Genomic DNA, 13,580 nt, shown 5'->3' with positions numbered 1-13,580 from the left:
CCTGCTCGAGTAACCCGGAAGTGCTCGGTGCTCGCCAGCGTAGCGTGATGCTTGGGCGAGTAACGAGCAGTGTCGAGCATGCTCGCTCAACACTAAACGTAGTATATATGATTAAATGTGTTGAGTGTAATTTAATGTATATTGGTTGAACCACGAGTTTAAAAGTAAGAATCTCAGAGCACCTAACTGACATTGTTTCTCTTTCCAGCTCTAATCGTGCTATTGCTTTTGCATCCAAGCACTTCATCACTTGTCATGAAAGACGCATAACATCGTTCAGAGTATATGGAATTGAAAGGATAACAGACACCTCTTATGATAAGAGGGGTAGAGACAACAGGAGACACCTGATGACTAGGGAGGGCATTTTTGATATTTTATCTGGGAACTAGTGATGAGCGAGCACAAAAATGCCCGGGTACTCGTTGTTCAAGTCAAGAAAATTGGAATGCTCGAGTGCTCGGTCCGAGTAACGAGCCCAATGTAAGTCTATGGGAAGCTCGAGCATTTTTCTGGTGCCCTAACCCCGGCGGTCTGCAGAGGGCCTAAAAATTGCCCAAATTGATGGGAACAGTGCTCAAATGACATGAGAACAGCATGGGGAAGACCCATGGACGCATTTCTGACTCCCAAGTCAATGCCTAAAAGTGTGCCCATCATAAGTGATCTTTGGCGCATGCAAAGATGCCTCCCGCCATGCACCTGTCATTTCAGACTTGCAGCAATCACCGTCCACGTCCTTGTCCCAGTGCAGTGTTCAGTTTTCCCTACCTCATTCCTTGGAATGCAGGTACAAGCATGCAGCCAGGCAAAAAGGTCTCCCGATGTCGTCATACTCGGTCCCCAGCCGCCACTATTTTTCCAGATATCATCTCTGCCTTCCACAAACATGGGTCCCACAACATTACCTGTGCCCTCCCCAGAGCACTTACTGGGAATGACAGCCTAACCACAAACATGTGGTCAAGTGAATGTGGCCAGGGATGACACGGAGCCAGTCCTCAGCTTGTCGGTGAGTTGTATTTCACCACAGCCATATTTTTTAGCTTGGTGAAAGGACTGACTTTTGGGAAACAGTATCTACTCCAGCTGTCATTTCTCCCAGGAAGTCCTCTAAAGCTGCTTGCACTTGAAATGTGGCTTCTGCCTCGTGGAGGCGGAAGCTTTTTACAACCTTATGCCGGCGGCGGCCATACTCGGTCCCCAGCCACCACTATTTCTCCCGGTATCGTCTCCGCCTTCCACAAGCATGGGTCCCTGAACATTACTGCTGGTACTTTTCTGTGGGAATCTGCTTTCCTCCTACCAGCCTGGAATATTTCCAGTGAACTATGATATGACACCATGGTATTAGCACTGCCCCCAGTATCAGTAGCGAAGCCATCCCCAATCTCCATCTCAGGAATTCTATTAGGTAGACTGAGTGGCTACGCAAATACATTAGTTTCTTACAAAGGAACTGAAGATAGAGTGGCAGTAGGTGCAAGTTTCTCCAGCCTGTTAGATATCAGAGGGTGAACGGCAGCACATTGGCTCAGTGGTTAGCACTGAATCCTTGCAGCGCTGGGATTCTGGGTTCAAATCCCAGCAAGGACAACATCTGCAAGGATTTTGTATGTTCTCCCCGTGTTTGCGTGGGTTTCCACCTCAGTAAAAAAGGAGTCATAGAGTGGCCGGGAACCTTCCCACACACTTTTATTAGCCAGGACTGCTTCTCGGCATGGTTGGACAGTCCCATCAGGGAATCATCTGGTGGGCTCTGGCTTCTCCATCAGGAGATTTCATGATAGCGCAAACTTTGCAGCAGCTATGGGGCCCTCGAGCTGGGGAGAAAGGTGAGTCATCCGAATTAAATCCTCTGGTGGGCCCAATGTTTTTCAGTTTGAAACTGCTTCTCAGTGGGAGTTGTAGTTCACCACATATTCTTTAGCTTAGTGAAAGGTCTGGCATAGAGGGAAACAGTACCTACTCTGGCTGTCATTTTTCTATCGCCAGGTTCCACCCATTGTCACACATGACCATGCCTGGCTGTATGTTCAGCGCTGAGAGCAACAGATCAGGCTGCTGTGTTGCAGCTTTCAACAACTCAGCAGCACTGGGCGGTTTGTCACCTAAGCATTAAGCATGTTATCTTCAGCACAGCTTGTTGCCACTTGGCCAAGGCAGTGTTGCAGTGCTTTCAGCTTGTGACTGATGTGGTCATTTCGGAGATGGAGGCAGAACAGGAGGAGGAGGTGCAGGAGCTGAACAATGTGATTACATTGAGGTTACATTGGCAACTCTGGTTTTTATGCTAAAGAAAGATCCTACTGTTTTGTTTTTTTACGCTATTTTTTAAGACAAATGCATTCACCTGGAAATGTCATTTCAACATTTTTCAACCTTATCTGACCATGAGGTATGTGACACATCATCAGACACATCCTGTTTCATTTATGATGCAGGGACTCTGAAAGTCACAAAGCCTATTTTTATAGGGCCATCTGTCGGCCCTTACTATTCTTAAAGGGCCAGCAGTCGGCCCTCGCTATTGTTAGAGAGCCATCAGCCGGCTATGCTTTGTTGTTCCCATTATTAACGAGTGGGTCTCCTATACAGTTATTGCGTATCCAGTGACTGCAAGGGCTGCCAAAAATTCGGAATCAACCCAATACCCCTTTGAAGAGACATAGAGGAGGGTCTCAGTAAAAAAAATGTTCCCATTATAAAGGAGCGGGTCTCCTATAGTGGTAATGCCCATGCTGTGACTGCAAGGACTGCCAAAATTTGAGAAAAACCCCACTAACAATTTAAAGACACATAGAGCAGGGCCACAGTAATGACATGTTTCCATTACAAAGGAGCGGGTGTGCTATACAGTTATAGGGTTTGCATTGAGTCCAATGGCTGACAAAATTTAGGAAAAGCCCCACTAGCAATTTAAAGACTCATAAAGCAGGGCCACAGTAATGACATATTCCCATTTGAAAGGAGAGGGTCTCCCATTGTGTTTTCTTATGCAGTGAAGCAACGGCTGCCAAAAATTTGGAGGAACTCCAATGCCCCTTGCAAGAGACGTAGAGGTCATAGAGCCTCCTAAAAACAATGTTCTCATTATTAAGAAGTGGGTCTCCCATAGTGTTTGCCTATGCAGTGAATGCAAAAGCTGCCAAAATTTGGTGGCTCTCCAATCCTCTTGGAAGAGACATAGAGGTCGGAGAGCCTCCTAAAAACAATGTTCTCATTATTAGGAAGTGGGTCTCTCGTAGTGTTTGCCTATGCAGTGAAGCAACAGCTGCCAAAAATTTGGAGGAACTCTAATGCCCCTTGCAAGAGATGTAGAGGTCGGAGAGCCATCTAAAAACAATGTTCCCATTATTAGGAAGTGTGTCTCTCATAGTATTTGCCTATGTAGTGAAGCAATGGCTGCCAAAAATTTGGAGGAACTCCAATGCCCCTTGCAAGTGATGTAGAGGTCGGAGAGCCTCCTAAAAACAATGTTCCCATTATTAGGAAGTGGGTCTCCCATAGTGTTTGCCTATGCAGTGAATGCAAAAGTTGCCAAAAATTTGGAAGCACTCCAATTCTCCTTGGAAGAGACGTAGAGATCGGAGAGCCTCCTCAAAACAATGTTCCCATTATTAGGAAGTGGGTCTCCCATACTGTTTGCCTATGCAGTGAATGCAAAAGGTATCAAAAATTTGAAGGAACTTCAATGCCAGTTGCAAGAAACATAGAGAAGATGATTTGATAGATATGGTGGTGAATGATATGGTGATGGAGAATGAGGAGAAGGAGGAGGAGCAAATAGGCAAAATCAAGTGCGTATACCCATATCTGAGTGTGAATATAGAGGTGCATGGGAATAGAATTAGACCTCTCAAAAAAGACACTATTTTTGAGCTTAGGTTACGCTGCTATCATTCGGTGGTGTTGAGAAGTCTGGCTCAATCCAGCCTTTGTTCATTTTTATAAGAGTCAGCCTGTCAGCATTTTCAGTTCCACCAGCAGCACTAAAAACCCGCTCTGATAAAATGCTATCGGCAGGGCAGGCCAGGACCTCCAATGCATAGAGAGGCAGTTCATTCCATGTGTCAAGCTTGGATACCCAGTTATTATAATCCACAGAGGAATCACGGAAGACGTTGGTACGGTCGGCAAGGTACTCCCTCACCATCTTCCCAAACTTAGTACTCCTTGTGAGAGTACCTCAGGGCCTGTAAAATGTGAGGGTCTGAGAAAACTGTTCCAGAGGTTTGACAGTGCTCCCCTGCCTCTGCTAGATTGTAGTTGTGTCTCTCTCGCCTGTACTCCTTGGTTGTCCATCGAACTGTGACCTCTGCCGCCAGCGTTTTCAGATGGGAATTTTTTTTAATAATTACGCAACAAGGGCAGGAGCTGTAGAATGTGGGGGCAACCCTGAATGAACTAGGGCCCAAAATCCCCAGCTTCAGGAGGATGTGTTCCGTCCCAAGGTCTGACTGGGTCCTGGCTTCTACTTTGTTAACCCAGTGTGCCGTCAACGAGATGTACCGTCCCTGCTCACAAGCACTTGTCCACGTCTCCGTGGTTAGGTGGCCTTTCCCAGTAACTACGTTGTTGAGGGCACGGCTAATGAGACACGTGGCTGTGTAATGCGGGGACGGCACACCATGAGAAATAGTGGATGTTGGGGACCGAGGGATGGCCGCCACCATCAAGTTGCGGATAGCTTCCATCTCCTCAAGCCTAAAAGGCAACATTTTGAGCGCAAGCAGTCGCAAAATGTGTGAATTTAGTAGTGAGGCCTGTGCGACACTGGCTGCATATTTGCACTTGCGTTCCAAGGACTGGGGTAGGGACAACTGAACACTGCGCTGGACAAGGACGTGGACGTGCTTGCTAATGGTGCTACTTGAGAGTTTGCAACGAAAAAGCAGTGGTGCCACCCGCAGACACTGTTCCTGGACACTGGGGTTTGGTCCACTTAGTCGGGTGCTTTGCTGTCATGTGCCTGATCCATGCTGGTGGTGGTCAGGCTAGTAGTTTTGCTACCCCCGCTGATGCTGGCCTGGCAGGTGGTGCAAATGGCCTTTTTGAGGTTATCGGCAGTCTTTAAAAAACAACCAGACTCGGACCTAACAGTTGTACTCTCAACTTCCATCGTGTTGATGTTACGGGGAACGCTTGCCCGCCTTCTGTCTGTGGCCACCACACTGCTTCTTCCTGCCAGTTGTAGTGCTACGCCTCCCTCCTCCTGTGTGCTGCTGTGCTCGCTCTGTATGTCCCCTTGCCAGGTTGGTTCAGTTACTATATCATCCACCACCTCGTCTTCCACTTCTGCACCCTGGTCCTCCTCCTGACTTTCTGGCAATTGGGTCTCATCATCGTACACATCTTGTGACAGTTTCCCACCATCGCCTTCATGTGATCTTGGCTGCTCAAATATTTGGGCATCACTATATGCGATCTCCTTTTGCCCCGCTTCAAGTGGACCGGGCAAGAGGCCCAAATCTATAAATGGAAAAGTGAACATCTCTTCGGAGTGTCCAAGTGTGGGATCAGTTGTTTCCGGGCACTCAGCATGGTGGGAGGAAGGTGCATCGGGTGAGGAATATGCGGTTCAGACTCATGGCTACTGAGACTTGACCGTGTGGAAGACAGGGTGGTGGTGGTGGTGGCTAAGCGACTGGAAGCATTATCTGCTATCCAACCAATAACCTTTTCACACTGCTCTGTGTTCAATAGTGGTGTTCTGAGGTCCCCTCTTAATTGGGAAAGGAAGGTTGAGCGAGAAGATGTGGGTGTTTGTTGTGGCACAATTTCAGCTAGCCCACAGCCTCGGCCTCGTCCTCTGCATGCACCATCATCCCCATCACGTCCACTTACCCGTCCCTTTCCACGCGTCTTGCCCATTTAAAATGGAGGACAATATTTTCCACATTCACTACAAATGGCTGGATTTGAACCGCAGTGATATGTGATACATGTGGCGGAAAACCACAGTTTTAAATAACTCGTCTGTAGGTAACTATTTTTAACAGCGACCTCATGTCAATAACTTCGCTGACACACAGCAACAAAATTTCAATAGAGGCCAGAAATGGCAGAATTTTCAGTCCAATTATATGTGATCCGTCTGATGGACAAACCACAGTTTTAAATAGCTGGCCTGTAGGTAACTATTTTTAACAGCAACCTCGTGTCAATAACTTTGCTGACACACTGCAAAAAAATTTAAATGGAGGCCAGAAATGGCAGAATTTTCAGTGCAAGTACATGTGATCTGTGTGACGAACAAACCATAGTTTTAAACAGATGGATTTTTAGCGCTGTTATATGGAAAGGATCTGGCTGTTTACTGCATGCCAACAAGCAAATGGAGCAGAAAAACTGTGTTCTCTGGATTGCTTTTTAAGCAAATAATCAGGATTAAGATCCAAAAAAAAATTATTCCTCGCCCCTGATACCTGGGGCTATTTCTAGAAATATCTGTAAAAGCACCAGCAGCAGACAGAATTGGAATAGACCCTCTTGCTATATGCACTGCAGTCTGCCATATACACTGTCTGCCTGCCTAGCACTGATATCTATGCAGCTGGATTAGAGAGGACTGTTAGTTGAGATGGATATGTGTAGAATATGTTGTGGTATACTTGCACTAACTACTAAACAAGCGAATCTCTCCCTAGCTTTGCAGCACCTCTCCCTTCACTGCCTGATTCCGGAGTAGACTGTGACGAGCATGGCAGGGCCAGGTCTGATATAGACCTGATGACGCTGTGCGGCCAACCAATCACTGTAATTCCACAGCCAACATGACTGTGGCATTACAGTGTGTGGCAGACAATCCCTGCTTGTTCATTGGCGTGCTAAAGAGGGAGGGGACCCGAACTCCCTCAGAGCAACCCCGGAAATACTCGGCGAGCGCCGAGCATCTCGAGCAGTGAGATGCCCGGGCGAGCACCGAGCAGTAGTGAGCTTGCTCACACATCACTAGCTGTTACCAAACAATAGGAACAATAGACAGAGTTCAACACACAGGATCTTTGAACACAAATAAGACTTTCATATAGCCATTTCACTATCAGGACAGAACACTTCCCACTTGACTTCAACAGACATCTCTATTGTGTTTATTTGGAGAGAACAGCCGGACGAGTTCCCCTGCTAGTCTGAGGAGCAATTTGGTGTTGCCTTGTTTTCCTATTCTAACTTCAACTTTACGTACAATTCCGTCCTTACACTTTTGCCATGAAAGTTGTCAAGCTTTCATGCATCAGTCTTGTAGATCCCTCTTGTAAGAAGATTGAGTCGAGAATTCATCTTGCGACACCTATCATTCTCTCTCATACACCTCCCATGTGTGAAGAATGTGGTGGGTTGAAAGCCCAAGTACACCCTTGTACGCTTAGGTATTTCTCCCAGTCATTTACATCCAAGTTGGAAGAGAGTTGCAGTTCTCTTGCAACTCCAACAAAGTTTGTGCCTTAGTCAGAACGAATACGTTTGACAGGTCTTCTGATGGCAAAGAAGCGCAGGAGAGCATTTATGAAGCATGAAGTATTCATAGATTAGATTACCTCTGTGTGGACGGCTCTAATGGATAGACAAGTGAACATAATCGCCCATCATTTCCAGCTGGAGTGGCTTCCTCTGATTTGTCGGACAACCACAGACTAAGGACCAAACACATCTAGACCAATGTTGGTGAAAGGTGGATGTGTGCTAAGTCGGTCGTACGGAAGATCTGCCATCTTCGGAATCTGTGACATACCACAAAGTTTCTTGCAAGTAACACAGTTAAAGATGAATCTGCATACACATCTCTTAGCTCCAACTATCCACAGTCCAGCTGCTCATACGGCTCCCTCTGTGAACATATGACCTTAGTGCTTCGTTTGCTCATGATAATGTTGAACAAGGAGAGTAGCTATGTGGTGTTGTCCAGGAACTATCACAGGATGTATCTCTGTGGAATCTATTTGGGCTTCTTTAAGCCATCCTCCTATTCTCTAGAGACCATCACAGTCAATGACTGGGCTGAGTTACCTCAGAACACTATCTTTTGGCATCGGTCTTTAGTTGTTTACACAGTCAATTTCTTTGGCGTAGTTTTCATGCTGTACAGCTTGAATAATTAAATTTTTTCACTGCTCTGGATCAAGAGCTGTGTGAACGAGTTTAGAATGGTGCCAGCCTGAGCAGTTCCCCTTTTTTGTTGATGAGGTCATCTTGTACGACTGAGCTATGGGGGGGTCAGGCAGGCGTTGGCACGAACAAGTGAATTCCAAGTAGAAAACCTACTGAATCGCTGCGATCCCAGGTGGCGGTTTATAGTCTCCGTATGTAAGGTAGACACTTGAGGGCGTATTTCTACATCAGCATGGGGATCCACTAGTTCAAAGAAGGCTGTTATTGTCATGCTGGGCAATAGTTTATACAAAAACTCAGGGCCTGTAAACCAAATTGTGTCTTTGAGGCGGATAGCGGCAACCAATCTGGTTGCCTGGTCCGCAGGGTTGAGATGTGTAGGTACGTATTTCCATTGTTCAGGTGAGGTAGACCTTCTGATTCTGAGCACTCTGTTGCTGATGTAGACATAGAAGCATCTCACTTCATGATTTATGTACCCTAATACTATCTTGCAATGAGTGTAAACTCAACATCTTTAATCTCCAAGATCATTTCTATAGTGAAAAGTTCAGTCAACTTGACTGCTAACACAGAGGCACAAAGTTCCAGGTGTGGTACAGTGTGTTCACGGAGCAGTGTTAGTTTTGTTCTGCTCATTGTAATATCCCTGGTGGCATGCTGGCATGGTTTACCACCTCCCACCATGCAAGACCACCATCTTACCTATCAGTCCAGGCTGCACACTTTGCTCCAGTACCTGCTGTGTGCATGTCTCTTGTCTGATTGCTTAGGGCGGTGGCGCGGTTACTGCCTGATTCTTATAGTTACTGTGTGCACACTCCTAATGCGTCCTCAGCCTATTGTTGTGAGTCACTGGATACATAAACCCCCTCCACCCAGTAGGAGGTGCCTGAGCAACAATTTCTTTCAGTGTGTTCTGTGCAACTGAGTTGCCAGGTCCTGTTTTGTATCTTGTCTGTTTCCGCCACACTGGGGGCTGTATACCCAGGCCCGTTACCTGTATCTGTGACTTCTAGTCTGTTTCCGCCACCCTGGGGACTGAGTTCCCAGGCTCATTCCTGTATCTTGTTCCTGGCTCAGTTCCTGTCTGAACAGTGTCCTAGCCCGTCACTTGTTTGTCTCTATGTTCGTATCTTTTCTTTTCCTGCAGTGTCTGAACCTTCACCTAACTTCAACTCGTTTTCTCTGCACTTATGTTTGTGAGTTTAGTGTCCACTCGCTACTTCATTGCTTGTCTACCGCACCTGCGGGTTTTGCTCTGCTCTGCTTGTCTACCGCACCTGCGGGTTTTGCTCTGCTCTGCTTGTCTACCGCACCTGTGGGTTTTTCTCTGCTCTGCTTGTCTACTTCACTTGTGGGTTTTGCTCTGCTCTGCTTGTCTACCGCACCTGCGGGTTTTGCTCTGCTCTGCTTGTCTACCGCACCTGCAGGTTTTGCTCTGCTCTGCTTGTCTACCCGCACCTGCGGCTTTTGCTCTGCTCTGCTTGTCTACCGCACCTGTCAGTTTTGCTCTGCTCTGCTTGTCTACCGCACCTGCGAGTTTTGCTCTGCTTGTCTACCGCACTTGCAGGTTTTGCTCTGCTCTGTTCGTCTACTGCACCTGCGGGTTTTGCTCTGCTCTGCTTGTCTGCCGCACTTGCGGCTCTGTTCCTGTATCCCAGTCTGTACTGGTCCCTATCCTGCCTGCGTTCCTACCTGCCAGTACCCTCCTGTCTGTATACCAGCCGTGCCTGCCAGTATCCACCTGTCTTCATACCAGCCATGCATGCCAGTACCCACCTGTCTGCATACCAGCCGTGCCTGCCAGTACCCACCTGTCAGTATGCCAGCCTAACCTTCCTGTTCCTGCATTCCCCGGTGTGGGTCAACAGCTGTGACTGGGGTCTGACCTGGAGTAGCACCTGGTCCCTCTGCTCGGTTCCTCCCTGGTTCACGGAGTCGACTGAGCCGCCGTGCGACCTTGGTTGGACCGAGTTTATAATTAGTCACGCCCCTCCAGGCACTCCTCAGTTCATGGTCTAGTGGGATCACTAACCATGCTCACGCCAGTCAGTCCGGGCGTGAGCGTAACACTCATGACGAACCCTACATGACATTGTCCACTGGTGTCTATCGTCTTCAGATAAGCTACCATAGCAACTGACTTGATTGAAGCATCAGAGAACACACAAAGGGTTTGTGTCTCTATCTTGGTGGTAGGTACAAATTCATATAAGCGTGTTATGTGAAGACTTGATAAGGCTGTGAGAGAATTTCTCCTGGCCATACATTTATTTTTTTCTTTCATGGGAAGAGGAGTATACCAGTTTGACACTACTTTGGTGAGGTCTCTTAACATAGCTTTGCCCTCGATGATTACAGGAGCTGCAAACCCCAATGGGTCATATAGACTGCTTATGGTCGACAGCACTCCTCTGTGAGTAAAGGGTTTATTTTCTCTGCTAACCTGGAAGGTGAAGGTATCAGCTTTTATGACCCATAGTAGGCCGAGGCTCCGCTGAATTGGTGGGGAGTCTATGCCTAGATCTAAATTCTTCAAGTCATTTGAGTGATCTTCAGGAGGAAAGGCTTCCATCAATTCCTTGCTATTAGAAGCAATCTTGTGTAAGCTCAGGTTAGACAGAGCGAGCATGTCTTGGGCTCTTTTAAGAAAATTAATCACGGTCTCACTTGTGGGCATTGATTTCAAACAGTCGTCCACATAGAAATCCTTCTCTACAAAGAGCCTGGCATCTGTCCCATACTATGCTTCAACCTCTTTAGCCGCGCGTCTCAGCCCGTAGATGGCTACTGCAGGAGAAGGACTATTACTGAAAATATGTACCTTCACATGATATTCTGTAACCTCTTTGGAAGGATAGTTATCTTTGAACCATAGGAACCTCAAGAAATTTCTGTGTTCTTCTTTAACGAAGAAGCAATGGAACATCTGTTGGATGTCTGCTGTGAATGCGATGGAGTCTTTACGAAAATGGAGAGCACTCCTAAGAGCTCGTTGTTTAGATCTGGGCCTGATAGCAAGATATCATTCAATGAGACGCCCTCATACTTGGTACTTGAATCAAATACTACCCTGATCTGACCTGGCTTCTTCGGGTGATACACTCCAAACAGAGGCAGGTACCAGCACTCTTCTGAGTCTTCAAGTGTAGGTGCTAATTCAGCATGAGCGTTCTTAAATATCTTCTCCACGAAGGTAAAGAAATGGTCTCTCATCTCTGGTTTATTACGGAAGCTGTGCCTGAGGGAGACAAATCGTCTATAAACTTGTTCTCTGTTGTTAGGCAAGCTTTGTTCTTGAGGCTTGAAGGGTAGAGGTGCAATCCATCTCTTAGTTTTGTCCTGCACCATTCCTTGCTCTATAGGAACAATCTAACTTCAAATGACATTGCTGTACGATTGTGTTCTTTCATCTTGCAGAAGAATGTGCACCAAAGGTGATCTTGGTCGCCATCCCAAATGCAATCATCGTAGGCATGACTCTCTAAGATACTTGGTGCTGAAGTACTGTGTGGCAGTTCTTTTATGAAGAAGTGATTTTCACACGGTTGAAGGAGAGATGGGCGTCCATTCTCAAGCATACTGGTAAGCATGCTATTGACCACTGTTGGTTTGTGTGCACTTCCTAAACAGACTTCTCCTACAATGACCCATCCTAGATCTAATCTCTGGGCATATGGAGCGTTGTAAGGGCCGTTGATCTGCTGTCTAACCTTGTGGATTTGTAGGATATCTCTCCCAAGGAGCAAGACTATCTGAGCCTCTGGATCAAGGTTGGGGATCAGGCGTTCTATACGCTGCAGATAAGGATGATGCGATGCTACTTGAGGTGTAGGTATCTCTGACCTATTGCCGGGAATCTGATTACATTCCAGTGTGGTTGGTAAGGGCAGACACATTTTGCCATCTATAGAGTCTATTATGTAGCCTGTTGCTCTCCTACCAGCTGTCTCTACAATACTGACACAAGTTTTTAGAAAGTAGGGGACACTGAGCTCCTGAGCCGGCTTCCTACATCCTTTGCTGACTTATGACGAATATGTATGTCATAGGTTATTTAAAGGGTTAAATCCGACTCTAACTTTAGAAAATAAGATGCCAAATTTCCACACTTTGTTGAGCTTTTGCTGATCATCACTTATCATAATGTGGCAGATGCTAAGAGGCAAGACCAACTACAGCAACATACTCCAGGGCACTATCTTCCCACCCTTCAAGGTCAAAATCTGGAATTTGGCAATTAATATTAAAATGATTGTCCTCTTGCTAGTGATTGCGTGAGAACAAATAAGTTAACAAACAATTTATTTTTATTGATAACATAATGCCCTGGTAAATGTTTCAGTTCTGAAGTTTATTTTACTACAGTTTAAATATTTAATTAACAGCATGGTATTCATAATATTTTAGTACCATGACATTAACTTTTAATTTGTTGTTCTTTTTTAGAGTTTATATATTGCACAGTATTATCATTAATTTTACAATACAAAATTAATAGTTAATAACATTGTGTGCTATTTATGCATTCAAATTAATGTTCGTTTTATTGAACTATATTGAATTTCACATTTTTGTGCAGCAGAAAAGTTTATATTATTCTTTTAAATTTTTGAATGCTATAAATTTTGGTTTTATTGAATTTTTCTTGTTTTATAATACTAATTTTATTTTATATGACATATTAGTGATATTTTACAGGCAACAAACTATCGACTTTATAGCTTAAATGCATTGCAGAAGGATCTACTGAAAGAAGCAGCATAAGGGGTGCAACATACAATAACCATAAACCAGTCACTAAAGTTTACATTGCATAGATACAGTTTGTATTTTATCATCTCAGAATTTACATGGCAAACAGAACTAAACCATGTCACCAAGCTTTCAAATTATAGACATTGCTCGTATTGGAGCTTTTAATCCACTGGTGTTTACCATTCTCAGTTATCTGTTACTCAACATTGCTAGTGCCATTTTCCTTTTTACCAGGTTTGCTTTAATTCATTTTTCTGCTGGAAGAACTGATTCACAAGATAACAAGATATAACCTGCACAGTAAAAATGGACTGTTCTTTTAAAAATGTTGTTGACTCAAGGCATTCATAAAGGCCAATGTTTTTTGATATCTCACTTACCTTCCATCTTGCACCATGATAATCCACAAAAATGTTTAGATAAGGCAGGATAAAGTTACAGTTCCATGCAGCCTCTCCTGTCTTAAAGCTGCTCAACGGTCCGGCTTCTTCCTGCTCCACTCCTGCTGCTGCTGTGGCATGCACCGCATGCATCTTCCCAGGCATTGTGCTTAGAGCACGCGCACTCCCTCCCTTTTAAAGGGGCTGCGCGCGCCGTCCTAAAGAGTCCCCGGCAAATGGCCGGAGGACTTCCCCTATATAAGACACCTCTTCCAAAATGGAGGTGCCTGTGCAAGGTTGTTGTTTTGTGTGCTAACACTCTCCTCA

Source organism: Phyllobates terribilis, unplaced genomic scaffold (genome assembly GCF_046119375.1).
Source record: "Phyllobates terribilis strain yellow unplaced genomic scaffold, ASM4611937v1 Scaffold_4__5_contigs__length_816908805, whole genome shotgun sequence".
Taxonomy (NCBI): domain Eukaryota; kingdom Metazoa; phylum Chordata; class Amphibia; order Anura; family Dendrobatidae; genus Phyllobates; species Phyllobates terribilis.
The sequence above is the reverse complement of the archived record's forward strand: the minus strand, read 5'-3'. Positions refer to the sequence as shown.